At 40.9% G+C, this 15,795-nt stretch overlaps 1 long non-coding RNA gene across 4 annotated transcripts; it reads right to left on the bottom strand.

The window, feature by feature from the left end:
* Positions 1–667: 667 nt before the first annotated feature.
* LOC106589659 (uncharacterized) lies at positions 668–15,789 on the bottom strand. Of its 4 annotated transcripts, XR_006762527.1 has the most exons (6): positions 15,531–15,776; positions 14,528–14,585; positions 13,776–13,827; positions 9,810–9,903; positions 1,557–1,714; positions 668–919 (listed from the first exon to the last, which is right to left on the bottom strand). It is a non-coding gene; the product is annotated as an uncharacterized lncRNA (long non-coding RNA). The 4 variants fall into 4 exon arrangements; XR_001324870.2 differs by lacking the exon at positions 13,776–13,827; XR_006762528.1 differs by lacking the exons at positions 13,776–13,827; positions 14,528–14,585 and having other exon boundaries at positions 1,557–1,758; positions 15,531–15,789.
* Between the last annotated feature and the right edge of the window lie 6 nt (positions 15,790–15,795).

The raw sequence follows: 15,795 nt of genomic DNA, 5'->3' as shown, positions 1-15,795 counted from the left end.
CTCTGCTGTTAGGACAGCTTTATGTAGGCCCTAACAGTTTGTGGGCACCGTTTGTCACCATTATAGTGCAATTAATGTATTGTTTAGTGTTGTGTTGTGTAGTGGCTTTGCTAGCATGCATCAAAATATTTGGGGAGAGTTTGCCCCACCAAAATCTACATGCTAAAATCGCCACTGCACAGGCCTTGAAAAAGAAATGGCCTAACTGGACTGATGGAAAGTAAGTGGATTTCGGTGAAGAAATGCCGTGGTCAAGGCTACGATGGTGCCAGGGCAGAGTGGAGCCTACTCCGGTGTTCAAAAGCACATATCAGACCGGGAGCCTAATGCTTCGTTCTTAGGTAGTTCTTTATGAGTTTTAGTTTAGAAAACCATCTCTCCGCAGAAGCGACAGTTACAGGGATGGTTAAAAACAGCTTGATTGCCATAGCAACATCAGGGAAACAGGGCAGAAAGGACGGTGATTCAAATACAGCAGTTCTGTAACATCTTTAATTGAGCCTCTCATTCTCCTTAAATGCCGTCCTCAAAACGTTATGGAAAGAGATTAACTGTAGCCTATAGGATGTTTTGGGACAGGTCCACCTGTCAGATGCAAACAGACACCCCCCCCCCTCCCCACTAGTAAAGGTCTTTGATCCCCACATAGAAGACAAGGAGTCAGGAAAATGGATGAGAGACTATTACTCTATTAAATTCATTAGATTTATTTGATATGAGTAATAATAGTATGATATATATTGGCTGTTCCCCTCTTAGGATCTTCTTAAGTGCTGTGTGTGTGTGTGTATGCCACCTTGTGATTGAGGCTGCTGTGCTTTGCTGCCTGAGTGGTGATCTTCATCAGGTCTGTGTCCTGCAACCAATCAAGAGAACTGGAGAGAGAGAGAGAGAACTGGAGAGAGAGAGAGAGAGAGTACTGGAGAGAGAGAGAGAGAGAGAGGTACTTGACAGGTTAGAAACAGATTATTCCCTCCACTTTTGATATTTAAACCTTACATACACCTTACACTTATCTTCCCTTGTAATAAAACAAATTATAGTTACCTTACGTTACTCTAAAGTTGTGAGATACAGAGCAAGATATACACAGAGAGAGACACAGAGAGATACAGAGTGAGATACGAGAGAGATAAAGAGGGAGAGATACAGAGAGAGATACAGATAGAGATACAGTGTGCCAGGTAGCCTAGCGTTTAAGAGTGTTGGACCATTAACCGAAAGGTCCTTGGTTTGAATCCCTGAACTGACTAGGTGAAACAAAATATGACGGTGTGCCCTTGAGTAAGGCACTTAACCCTAATTGCTCCTGTAAGTGTCTGTTATATTACTCACATAGAGAGATAAGAGATAGATGCACTCCTGCCATCAAAGACTGTAGAAGGACCAGATAGTCCACATCCTTACACATTTGCTTTTATAATAGTTATTTTACTTTACTACTAAAGTTTTGAGTTTCATTGGTCCTAAGTGTTGAGAAGAGAGGGGTAGAGGAGGAGTGGAGGAGGGAGACAACCATTTAAATACAGGATAAGGTAGGATGAAGGAGTACTCACCCTGGTCAACGAGCAGAGGCAGCAAGTCTGTGGAGTAGCTGAACTCTAGGAAGGCAGTGTGTGGGCCACCTTCACAGGCTGAAGGGTCATGAAGAGGTCCTGGACAAACTCGGCCGTCAGGCTCTCCTCCACCAGGGTCATGTTGGCAGTGACCTCATCTGGAAGGAACAAACATACTGACATCATCCTGCAACTGAACAATCTGCAGGGAGAGAGTGAGGGAAAGAGAAAGAGGCAGGGAGAAAATGCAGAAGGGGAGAGATCAGATCAATTGAAAAATCTGTTTATGAACAACAAGAATAACTTTTTATACCAGGCTGTGTATTTACTGTGCAGCCCAGTTTCACTGGTGAATGGTTCTGGGTCATCATGACAATGCAGGTGAGTGCCTCCCCATCTGGCTGGAAGTCCTCCATCCCTCTACTTTGACTGAACTGAGTTATCCATCTATCTACACACACACGCACATAAGAGCCGATAGGTTAAAGGTGACAACAACTCAGGAGATGAAATAAGGACTTGAACCCCAGCCCTCGAGTACCTTTGAAGTAGACAACACCCAGAGCAACCAAGGCAGCACTTCTTCACATGGGCTTTGTCAGGATGAGATCCACCTTGCAGCCAATCTGGTTGATTGCATTAATTGTTGTGCCTGTTTTCAATCTTTCCGCAAGATGACGCCACCTCTCCATGTTTTGTAAATGCTCAGTACAATGCTCATGTGCTTTCAAAATGGTCCCGTATTCTCCCACTAACAAAAAACGTCACTGCTCAAATGCGTCTCTTTTCCAAAAATGCGACAACAAAAACAAAAAACAGCATCTGATATACTTGAATACACAAGCTATGTCCGTGTAATTCTTTAAAAACAGCATCTGATATACTTGAATACACAAGCTATGTCCGTGTAATTCTTTAAAAACAGCATCTGATATACTTGAATACACAAGCTATGTCCGTGTAATTCTTTAAAAACAGCATCTGATATACTTGAATACACAAGCTATGTCCGTGTAATTCTTTAAAAACAGCATCTGATATACTTGAATACACAAGCTATGTCCGTGTAATTCTTTAAAAACAGCATCTGATATACTTGAATACACAAGCTATGTCCGTGTAATTCTTTAAAAACAGCATCTGATATACTTGAATACACAAGCTATGTCCGTGTAATTCTTTAAAAACAGCATCTGATATACTTGAATACACAAGCTATGTCCGTGTAATTCTTTAAAAACAGCATCTGATATACTTGAATACACAAGCTATGTCCGTGTAATTCTTTAAAAACAGCATCTGATATACTTGAATACACAAGCTATGTCCGTGTAATTCTTTAAAAACAGCATCTGATATACTTGAATACACAAGCTATGTCCGTGTAATTCTTTTTCAGTTTTTCATACATTTTCATAGTTGTCACTAAATCTCAGAGGGACTGGGTCCCCACTTTGAGGGAATACAATATCTCTGAAATGTTTTCACCCTTTTTGACAAGATCACACCTCTGTTTGTCAGACGGTGCCTCTGGCCACAATTCTGCATCATCACTTAAACGCACTCATGTTCTGTAGTAGGTCCACAAACTGGTCTTTTTGTGACTCTGGAACAGCAAGGGCTGGGGGTGAATCAGACTCTGAATCCGAATTTGCATGATTTGCATCTTCCTCTCCGAGCTCTCGTCCTGGTTTGACATCAGCGAATGCTGCGCTGCTGCTAGTGATGGCCGGTATTACAGATGCTGATGAGCCACCGACAGCAGCAGAGGCAGCAATGCTGCTGGTTGAAGTGCTAGCGGTTGTTGAAGTGCTAGCTAGGCCCAGTGGTGTAAAGTGGCTACTTAAGTAAAAATACTTGAAAGTAGTACTTAAGTAGTTTTTGGGGGGATATCTGTACTTTGCTTTATTATTTATATTTATCTTTTAGTTTTACTGCACTACATTCCTAAAGAAAATACATTTTCCCTGACACCCAAAAGTACTCGTTACATTTTCAATGCTTAGCAGGACAGGAAAATGGTCCAATTCACGCAGTTATCAAGAGAACATCCCTGGCTATCCCTACTGCCTCTGATCTGGCAGACTCACTAAACACAAGTGCTTCATTTGTAAATTATATCTTAGTGTTACTTTTAGACTTTTACTCAAGTAGTATTTTACTGACTCACTTCTACCTGAGTCATTTTCTATCAAGGTATCTTTACTTTTACTCAAGTATGACAATTGGGTACTTTTTCCACCACTGGCTAGGGCCTGTCTTTGGGCTTGTCGTCGTCATGTCCTCTGCCTCGACCATGATGGCAATTATTATCAGCCACACCTGTTTTTTTACTAAAGAAATATTTTAATTTAGGTCATTTTTCTGTTAAAATTTTATCTTATTTATTCATTTTTATTTCTCTGCCCCACTCTTCTGAATGCGCCTCACCACAGAGATTTTGCTACAGCTTCGGGACAGATCGAAATTGAAGGTGTCCAACTCAAGGTGTCATAAATGAAATGCACCCCCCAACCCCAATGTTAAAAATATCTACACATGACCCCCCCCCTGTATTGTAAAATAAATTGAACACCCTCCCCCCTCATATAATTAACTAAAAATGATGTTTTTGAGCACAAATAACAATAACTGTAGTGGCCCTGTGTTCATAAATGTTGATATCGACTTTGCTTTTGTGGCACAGTTGATGCCACACAGGGCTACGGGCCAGAAGGTTGAGGGGTCGCCGACCACCACAGGTGAGCTCACTCTTCTTGCCTGTTTCATTACACTTTGATCAGCTTGGGGGAAATCAGATTTTCTACATTTTGATCCCATATTTATAGTTGTATAAAATATATGCAACACAATTTCCACCAACAGGTTTCTGTGCCAATGCACCACACAACCAACTAACAAAGCATTCTGACTACGGGCATGGTTTGCGTGCTCAACACCACAATAATCGACAATTTCAATCTAGACAAACTGAAAATACATCCCTCCCTACTAGGGCTGGCCCATTTTGATCGACTGATAGTTGTCACAAATATATATCTATATAATCATGGTGCACAAGACTCCAGCATGATTCGCGCCTGTCTCAGTGGACTAATCCATTTTGGAGGCTGTGGGGAGGGCACAGTCCATCACTCTAGGACACGTGCTACTGAAATTGTATATTAGTATGATGTAAGAACAATGGTGTGCAACACTAATAAAAATTATATTATTTTATATTATATTTTATAGCGGTCGCTGTCTGAGGTTCTGGAACATAGCCTAATCTTCAGTGTCATTGAATTGGCGCCTTTTCCTAGCAAATGTTACTATGTGCATAATAGCAAAGTTAACCAGCATATTGGTGTTGAGAACAATTTGGCAGAGGCAGCAGCAGAGTGAGAAGAGAGAACAGCCCTTACATTAATTGTCTAAGAAGAAAAGTGAGAGAGGAAACCCCAATTTGTTAGGTCTGTAATCAACAGCCTAACTGTTAAATGTGCCTGGCTTTATATATCATCCATGTATATATATATATATATATATTATAAGTTGAAGTCAAAAGTTTACATACACCTTAGCCAAATACATTTAAACTCAGTTTTTCACAATTCCTGACATTTAATCCTAGTAAAAATTCCCTGTTTTAGGTCAGCTAGGATCACCACTTCATTTTAAGAATGTGAAATGTCAGAATAATAGTAGAGAGAATGATTTATTTCAGCTTGTATTTCTTTCATCACATTCCCAGTGGGTCAGAAGTTTACATTCACTCAATTAGTATTTGGTAGCATTGCCTTTAAATTGTTTAACTTGGGTCAAATGTTTCTGGTAGCCTTCCACAAGCTTCCCACAGTAAGTTGGTTGAATTTTGGCACTTTCCTCCTGACAGAGCTGGTGTAACTGAGTCAGGTTTGTAGGCCTCCTTGCTCGCACGTGCTTTTTCAGTTCTGCCCACACATTTTCTATAGGATTGAGGTCAGGGCTTTGTGATGGCTCCAATACCTTGACTTTGTTGTCCTTAATCCATTTTCCCACAACTTTGGAAGTATGCTTGGGATCAATTTCCATTTGGAAGGCACATTTGCGACCAAGCTTTAACTTCTTGACTGATGTCTTGAGATGTTGCTTCAATATATACACATAATTTTCCTGCCTCATGATGCCATCTATTTTGTGAAGTGCACCAGTCCCTCTTGCAGCAAAGCTCCCCCACAACATGATGCTGCCACCCCTGTGCTTCACGGTTGGGATGGTGTTTTTCGGCTTGCAAGCCTCCCCCTTTATCCTAAAAACATAACGATGGTCATTATGGCCAAACAGTTCTATTTTTGTTTCATCAGACCAGAGGACATTTCTCCAAAAAGTACAATCTTTGCAGTTGCAAACCGTAGTCTAGCTTTTTTTATGGAGGATTTGGAGCAGTGGCTTCTTCCTTGCTGAGCGGCCTTTCAGGTTATGTCGATATAGGACTCGTTTTACTTTGGCTATAGATACTTTTGTACCTGTTTCCTCCATCATCTTCACAAGGTCCTTTGCTGTTGTTCTGGGATTGATTTGCACTTTTGCACCAAAGTACGTTCATCTCTAGGAGACAGAACGCGTCTCCTTTCTGAGCGGTATGACGGCTGCATGGTCCCATGGTGTTTATACTTGCATACTATTGTTTGTACAGATGAACGTGGTACCTTCAGGCATTTGGAAATTGCTCCCAAGGATGAACCAGACTTGTGGAGGTCTACAATGTTTTTGCTGAGGTCTTGGCTGATTTCTTTTGATTTTCCCACGATGTCAAGCAAAGAGGCACTGAGTTTGAAGGTAGGCCTTGAAATTCATCCACAGGTACATCTCCAATTGACTCAAATTATGTCATTTAGCCAATCAGAAGCTTCTAAAGCCATGACATAATTTTCGGGAATTTTCCAAGCTGTTTAAAGGCACAATCAACTTAGTGTATGTAAACTTCTGACCCACTGGAATTGTGATACAGTGAAATATAAGTGAAATTATCTGTCTATAAACAATTGTTGGAAAAATGACTTGTGTCATGCACAAAGTAGATGTCCTAACCGACTTGCCAAAAAGTATAGTTTGTTAACGTGACATTTGTGGAGTGGTTGAATAACGAGTTTTAATGACTCCAACCTAAGTGTATGTAGATCCTGCTTCTGTTGCCTGTTTGAGAGTTTGATTAATAGCCTACTTATTCCATGAGCTCTATGCATTGGCGATTTTAGCATGTACATCTTGGTGGGGCAAAAAAAAAAATGTGGGATGCATGCCAGCGAAGCCACGACACAACACAACACTAAACAATACATTAATTGCACTATAACGGTGACAAATGGTGCCCACAAACTGTTAGGGCCTACATAAAGCTGTCCCAACAGCAGAGACCCAACAGCAGTCTCAACAACTTACCACTGCTACACCTGGCTTCAACGGAGCCTTGTCTGCAGCGAAACAGTTCAATCAGGCTCATTTACTGCCTTTTAAAAAACATACACTACCGGTCAAAGGTTTTGGAACACCTACTCATTCAAGGGTATTTCTTTATTTTTCCCATTTTTACATTGTAGAATAAGTGAAGACATCAAAACTATGAAATAACACATATGGAATCATGTAGTAACCAAAAAAGTGTTAAACAAATAGAAATATATTTTATGTTTGAGAGTCTTCAAATAGCCACCCTTTGCCTTGATGACAGCTTTGCACACTCTTGGCATTCTCTCAACCAGCTTCACCTGGAATGATTTTCCAACAGTCTTGAAGGAGTTCCCACATATACTGAGCACTTGTTGGCTGATTTTCCTTTACTCTGTGGTCTGACTCATCCCAAACCATCTCAATTGGTTTGAGGTCAGGTGATTGTAGAGGCCAGGTCATCTGACGCAGCACTCCATCACTCTCATTCTTGGTAAAATAGCCCTTAAACTTTTGTGTTGGGTCACTGTCCTGTTGAAAAACAAATGATAGTCCCACTAATCCCAAACCAGATGGGATGGCGTATCGTTGCAGAATGCTGTGGTAGCCATGCCGGTTAAGTGTGCCTTGAATTCTAAATAAATCACAGACAGTGTCACCAGCAAAGCACCCCTACACCATAACACCTCCTCTGCCATGCTTCATGGTGGGAAATACACATGCGAAGATCATCCATTCACCCACACTGCGTCTCACAAAGACATGGCGGTTGGAACCAAAAATCTCCAATTTGGACTCCAGACCAAAGGACAAATTTCCACCAGTCTAATGTCCATTGCTCGTGTTTCTTGGCCCTAGCAAGTCTCTTCTTCTTATTGGTATCCTTTAGTAGTGGTTTCTTTGCAGCAATTCGACCATGAAGGCCTGATTCACACATAGTGTCTTCTGAGAAGTTGATGTTGAGTTGTGTCTGTTACTTGAACTCTGTGAAGCATTTATTTGGGCTGCAATTTCTGAGGCTGGTAACTCTAATAAACTTATCCTCTGCAGCAGAGGTAACTCTGAGTCTTCCATTCCTGTGGCGGTCGTCATGAGAGCCAGTTTCATCATAGTGCTTGATGGTTTTTGCTACTGCACTTGAATAAACTTTCAAAGTTCTTGAAATGTTCTGTATTGACTGACCATGTCATAACGTAATGATGGACTGTCGTTTTGCTTTGCTTATTTGAGCTGTTCTTGCCATAAAATGGACTTGGTCTTTTACCAAATAGGGCTATCTTCTGTATACCCCCCACCCCACCTTGTCACAACACAACTGATTGGCTCAAACTTATTAAGAATATCAGGAATCAAGATAAGTGCAGACCGTGTGAAGTAACAATGTTTATTGTAACACCAGGGTCAGGGACAGGCAGAGTTCAGTAATCCAGAGGTGGAGCAAAGGTACCGGACGGTAGGCAGGCTCAGGGTAGGCAGAGGTCAATAATCCAGAGGTGGGACAAAGGTACAGGACGGCAGGCAGGCTCAGGGTCTGGGACTGGCAAAGTGATCAGGCGGGCGGGTACAAGGTCAGGACAGGCAAGGATCAAAACCCAGGAGGACGAGAAAAGGAGAGGCAGGGAAAAACACAGGAGCTGACAGGACGAATGCTGGTAAGCGTAACAAACAAGACAAACTGGCAACAGACAAACAGAAAACACAGGTATAAGTACACAGGGGATAATGGGGAAGATGGGCAAGACCTGGAGGGGGGTGGAGACAAGCACAAAGACAGGTCAAGGCGTGACAAAGAAGGAAAGAAATTCCACAAATGTACTTTTAAAAAGGCATACCTGTTAATTGAAATGCATTCCACCTCATGAAGCTGGTTTAGAGAATGCCAAGATTGTGCAAAGCTGTCATCAAGACAAAGGGTGGCTATTTGAAGAATCTCAAATATAAAATATATTTTGATTTGTTTAACACTTTTTTGGTTACTACATGATTCCATGTGTGTTATTTCCTAGTTTTGATGTCTTCACTAGTATTCTACAATGTAGAAAATAGTAAAAAGAAAGAAAAACCCTTGGATGAGTAGGTGTTCTAAAACTTTTGACCGGTAGTGTAGCTGATATTGCTGACTTGCTTAAACAAATGTGGTTTCTACTGACAACTGAGATGTACAAGCTATGGCATAAGGGGATGACAAGCGGATAAGAGGCTATCCGTAATTTCGATTAAGACATTAATGAGTGAGCGACGACGGACGTAGTCAATATAACTATTTGTTCAGCACTTTTGAAATGTACAGCGACAGAATTCAGAACATGGGCCGTTCTTACAGTAATCTCCCTGTACACAAGTCAGAACCGTAGGATAAATAAAGGGGGCATATAAACAGACAATGAAAGCTCTTCCAAAATTCGATGATTACATTTCTCTAAAACGGGTTATAGGCTACATGTGCACCCCCAAGTTAGAACAGTAGGCAAAATGAAGAGGTGAAAATAGACCAAATTGTTAGGGTGAGGCACATTGAACACCGTTTGGGTCTTTGCGTGTCTAAAAACATACACGTCATATAACACTATTTGACGCGTTAAATAAGCTTTTAATTTGACATGTCAAATAACACAATTCTATTATAGAATGTTGTGTGTGCTGAATTTGCACATACAAGCCAAGCGCCCCCACTGCTATCAGTAGCACTGTCAAAGCTGTACAAAAGAAGTTTGCTAACAAGCACACACCGGGCCATGAACGATGTGTTTACAATACCGTATTACTTTCTTAACTACAGTATACATATCTCCCTTGCATATTACATCATTTATGCAGCAACATACAAGACATTTTTTGACTCACCTTGTGAAGGTGGTGCGGCGGGTCTTTGTGGGCAAATTTTGGCATCAAACTTTGGCATCAAAGTCTGGCATTCTCTGGATTTATGGTGGGAACTCTGGGGGGAAAAAACACAGCCACTCCATTGAATAGCAGGCTAACATTAGTGGTTGCTTTGCAATGCTTGCAGTTAGCCACTGATTCCTTCCAAACAAGCCATTGTTGAATTTGTTGTGTAATCTTTATGTCCAATGGCCGATGAGCACCGATACATTTTAGCTATAATTTGTCTTCATTATTTCTCTTCATATGACATGGATTAAAAAGGATTTGCCAGTAGATTGTTCACTTGATTCATGATGATGACTGCTAGCTAAGACTTTGAAAGTAAGATGTTGACATGATCAGTCCAATCAAAGCTACTGTACATATAACGTGATTTGACGTCATTTTATCTGTGGCCAATGACCTTGAGCCTTCTTGGAAGGGCACTTGTGATATAACTATGGCAGGACCCAAAGGGCTGAAATGTTCAATGTTTACCCTTACTAAGGACATAAACTTGGCGATGACGTACTGTTCCCATGAGTGACAGAACACTGAGCCAATCAAGGCGCAATGATCCTATTTTCTGCTGGCTCGCCCCACCGCCACAGAAAGCACTGAGCTGGGCTGAAACACCTGCATTTTGGAGCTGCTTTACTCAAGAAAACAATAAAGGGACCATGTGTGTATGCAGCTTTATTAACTGAATGATATATTTTTTTACATTGTTTGCAAACTGATATGTGACATGTATTAATGTCAAAATAACATGCAAAACAGGCAAGCCCCCCCCCCCCCAAAAAAATACATATATTATTATTATTATTTGTTAAAAATGTGGGGCTCAAAACATGAATGAAGGGCCACCACTGGCACTATGCCTCTCGCAACTGCAACATGTTGGATAAAGCAATTTCACAATTTCGGCTGTTTTGAATCTTTACCATGCTGTAATAAAGGCTCTCTGCTATTCCTTATAATTTATTTATTGTTATTTACACTGTTCCAAACAGCCAGAAATATAATAATACTGCAATCTAAAAGCACCTGTTTATCACACATAATAGGCTGCCCACTCAGCTCTTGCTCCTATACACTCATTTTTTCTTGATCTCCTTCCTATTGTTATTATTACAATTATGATTATGATCATAAGTATACTAATAAGTCATGTCATTATCATTCGTAGGCTTAGCATAGTAGCCTTGTTTTACCACCATCGAGCTGTAGGCCTAAGACTGCATCCTGTTTAGCTGTCTTAATACCGTAATCAATTTGTAAGTCGCTCTGGATAAGAACGTCTGCTAAATGACGTAAATGTAAATTAGGCCTATATTTCAATATATTTCAGTGTCAATTAATCAATCATTCCTTCGTGCATGTCATCACATTCATGCTTTGAAATGCCATTAAGCTTTTTTGTTTTAAAATGAAATAAGAAAGAGAGCCTCGAATAATTAGCCTAAATAATACATCTACTGCAACATGTCAGCAATTGCATTCACAAATCCATGCGACTGTTTTTAGTCTTTGCGGTAATAAAGGATTTCATTTTTGTTTTGTTAGAATAGACTCTCTGGTACAGTTATAATGTATTAAGTGTTGTTTACACGGTTCCAAAAGGTCCGAAAAAAAATGATATTGTAATATTCCACAACTAAGTCAAATGTCTTCCATACATTGGACTTCCTCTTTGCCCCCTGAGCAACCAGTAAACCATCCCCATTTGGAGTTAATTTGTCACATTCTCTGCATCCATTATGCTTTCAAATGTGTAATGGTGTTCGGAGTTTGCTACAACCAACTTATTGATGTGATTATGATATGCTATAGGTCAGGCCCTATTGGTCACGTGCATACGATGCATAAAGTGCATTCGGAAAGGATTCAGACCCCTTGACTTTTTCCACATTTTGTTATGTTACAGCCTTATTCAAAAATGTATTTAAAAAAATGTTTTCCTTCATCAATTTTCCCCTAATGACAAAGCAAAAACAGGTTAAGACATTTTTGCAAATGTATGAAATATGAAAAATGTATAATACATTTACATAACTACATTATACATTTATAATACATTTACATAACATTTACATTACTCAGTACTTTGACGAAGCACCTTTGGCAGCGATTATAGCCTTGAGTCTTCTTCGGTATGACGCTACAAGCTTGGCACACCTGTATTTGGGGAGTTTCTCACATTCTTCTCTGCAGATTCTCTCAAGCTCTGTCAGGTTGGAGGGGGAGTGCCGCTGCACAGCCATTTTCAGGTCTCTCCAGAGATGTTTGATCGGGTTCAAGTCCGGGCAACTCAAGGACATTCAGAGACTTGTCCCGAAGCCACTCCTGTGTTGTCTTGGCTGTGTGCTTAGGGTCATTGTCCTGTTGGAAGGTGAACCTTCTCCCCAGTCTGAGGTCCTGAGCGCTCTGGAGTAGATTTTTATCAAGGATCTCTCTGTACTTTGCGCCGTTCATCTTTCCCTCGAGCCCGACTAGTCTCCCAGTCCCTGCCACTGAAAAACATCCCCACAGCATGATGCAGCAACTACCATGCTTCACTTTAGGGATGGTGCCAGGTTTCCTCCAGACGTGACACTTGGCATTTAGGCCAAAGAGTTCAATCTTAGTTTAATGAGAACAGAGAATGTTGTTTCTCATGGTCTGAGAGTCCTTTAGGTGCCTTTTGGCAAACTCCAAGCGGGCTGTCATGTGCCTTTTACTGAGGAGTAGCTTCCGTCTAGCCACTCTACCATAAAGGCCTGATTGGTGGAATGCTGCAGAGATGGTTGTCCTTCTGGAAGGTTCTCCCATCTCCACAGAGGAACTCTGGAGCTTTGTCAGAGTGACCATCGGGATCTTGGTCACTTCCCTGACCAAGGCCCTTCTCCCTTGATTGCTCAGTTTGAACGGGCCGCCAGCTCTAGGAAGAGTCTTGGTGGTTCCAAACTTCTTCCATTTAAGAATGATGGAGGCCACTGTGTTCTTGGGACCTTCAATGCTGCAGATATTTTTTGGTATCCTTCCCCAGATCTGTGCCTCGACACAATCCTGTCTCGGAGCTCTACGGACAATTCCTTCGACCTCATGGCTTGGTTTTTGCTCTGACTTGCACTGTCAACTGTGGGAACTTATATAGACCTTATATAAACCATGGCCAATCAATTGAATTTACCACAGGTGGACTCCAATCAAGTTTTACAAACATCTCAAGGATGATCAATGTGAACAGAATGCACCTGAGCTCAAATTAGAGTCTCATAGCAAAGGGTCTGAATATTTATTTAAATATTTTATTTTTATGTGCTAAAATTTCTAAAAACCGTTTTTCACTTTGTCATTATGGGGTATTGTGTGTAGATGGAGGCAGATTTTTTATTGTTTAATCAATTTTAGAATAAGGCTGTAACGTAACAAAATGTGGAAAAAGGGAAGGGGTCTGAGTACTTTCCGAATGCACAGTAAATATGAACCAGTCCGTGGGTGATTAATGACACTTGTTTCTACTATTATGAGAAAAACATGGATTATATGAATATTGATATGAAATGTATGTATATGTAGAGAAATACATTTTTGATCTATTATGAATTATTATTTGGTTGTAAGGATTCATTTACTTTTTTTTAGGTATTGTTTGTCAACAATATGACCTCATTAACCTGGGCACAGTGCTCATGTCATGCAGGTTCAGGTAGGCTATACAGAACAGTTGTATTTTTTGTTAATAAACAACATTTATCCATTAGCTAAAGCAAAGCCATAGGCTACATTCAATGGCACCACAGAAAGGCTATCATCGATTTGATAGGCAGCTGTATAGACATACCACAATTTCAGCACCATGGACACAAATCAACAGTCTAAACTTGGTGAGTGGCTGTCTGGCTGACATTCGATTTTGTTTTATTTTAGGGAAGGTGGTGGGAGAGGAGAGTGAACTCTGACCTTGTGGGGGTCCAGAGAAACAGCATTACGCCAGTGATGGAGGGTAGCCTATCTGTCATGAAAACAGAGGAGTCAAATGCATGTGACTAGAAGAGGCCTCTGAACCTCATTAAAGCTAGAATCCTTAATTGAAACAATAACAAAGTGGGCAACCCGCCTCTGTTTTGGTAAAACGCTGAGGGATGGGCTTGGAGAAATGTAATCACTCAAATTCATAGAAAGAGCTATGGATGCAAGGACTGACCATCCATGATATCAAAAGTTTAGTTTTAACCATGTTTTGAGGCTGTTTGTTTACAGTTACATTGTTTACAACCATTGGAGTAAAAAAAGCTTATATTTTGGGTTCTGATGGGGTACGACAGTTGAACTAATCTCATGAGGCGATCGGATTGAATCCCAGCCTTAGTCTATTCTTGTCCTATTACACTCTTAGAAAAAAGGTTCTAAAAGGTTTCTATTACTTGCTTTATATATATATATGTCACCCCTAAAGGTTCTAGGCTATTCAAGAAAAGGGTTAATTGGGGTTCTATATAGATAGAACCTTTAAGCGTGCCATAATATATGAAACAAATATAGAAAAAACATATATATAGAACCAAAAAGGGTTCTAAGAGTGTAGGGTTCTCCACCCCAGGCTGAAGTGGTCTGCTGAACGGCTAAGCTGCTTATTTTCCCTTGGTGACAGGGGGAGGCGTAGTGGCAGTTGTCCCTCTTGCTTCCTCCCCTCCTACCAAACTGGCACGTACCCCAGAGACATCACCTGCTGGGGCAGACTGTGGAGTGGCAGCAGCTGGGCAACAGACCCTGTCAAACCAAACAAGCCTCAAATGTAGACCAACTAAAAAAAATGCTTTATGTACTGTATTTTGTGCAACACATAAGATCGAGTTCATGGAAGAACTGTGATTTACACCGAATTTCAATGGAAAAAAATAGCTTTGCAGCTTTTCATTTTCTATGAACACATTAGAAGGTTGTATATGAGGTTCTTGGATAGCTTATTATGTCATATGTTCAGGATACACAGCTGAACGTTTGAGACATGGTCCTCATGCCAACACTGAGTTAACCCTGGGCTCCTGTTGTCTCTGTCAACAAATGATTTGACTTGGGTGTTGCTGTGAGCATATGACCTGGCCACTATGTGTTGAAATGTCTAAAGTATATGAGAAGTAAAAAGTCACATTCTCAATGTGTTTGACCTACTGGAACTTGTATGTTTTTTTAACAACCCTCATTTTAAATATAGCCTGTGACAATACCAACAATAAATAGCCTATAAGGCTAGCTGTTATCAGCTGTTTCCGAGAATCTGTCGATGCTGGCCATATGATGATAGAAAAGAGGTCAGTCTATGGCTGCACAGTGATGTAGGCTAATAATAATAATGCAATCTTTATTGGGTCTCGTCATAAAATCAACATTTGAAAATGTTTTACTTTGCATGCAATTAGCACCATGCAAATAGTTGTATTAAACGTAGCCTATGCTATGCCTGAATTAATGCGGCCTCTGTTATTGTTTGGATAACCTACGGCTACCCCACAGTAGGTATGCACGGGGTTCTAGAGCTCTAAACTGAGCAAAACCCCAAGAACCAAGCAGCAACGATTACAGAGCACAATGGCAAAACATTACAGACCAATCCATTGTTAACACGGCTGTGCAATTGCAAATCCAAGCTCAAAGGAACATTACTATGTTTGTAATCAACCTGCAGTAGTATGACAGAACAATAATTTAAACTACCTTCTTTCCTTCGTGTTGTCGTTCCTATATGGCTATACAGTTGCGCTCCTCGATAAGGGCTTTCCAACCGGGATCCTGTATGCAGTTGTAGTTTGCTGTGCCACGAGGGTGTCTTACAAATCACAGGCTCTCCATATACGGCCCTGGCGCCGTGGCTTCGAATCAGGACCACAGTCCCATACATGGAGAGCCCTGCTCACTTTTAAACCGGGGAGCCCTTTAGCCTGCCTGCGAAGTTTCCCCGTCACACCGAAGAACCTAATAT

The sequence above is a fragment of the Salmo salar genome, chromosome ssa28 (assembly GCF_905237065.1).
Source record: "Salmo salar chromosome ssa28, Ssal_v3.1, whole genome shotgun sequence".
Lineage (NCBI taxonomy): Eukaryota > Metazoa > Chordata > Actinopteri > Salmoniformes > Salmonidae > Salmo > Salmo salar.
Note: the sequence above shows the minus strand (reverse complement) of the source record. Positions and strands in the feature narration are given on the sequence as shown.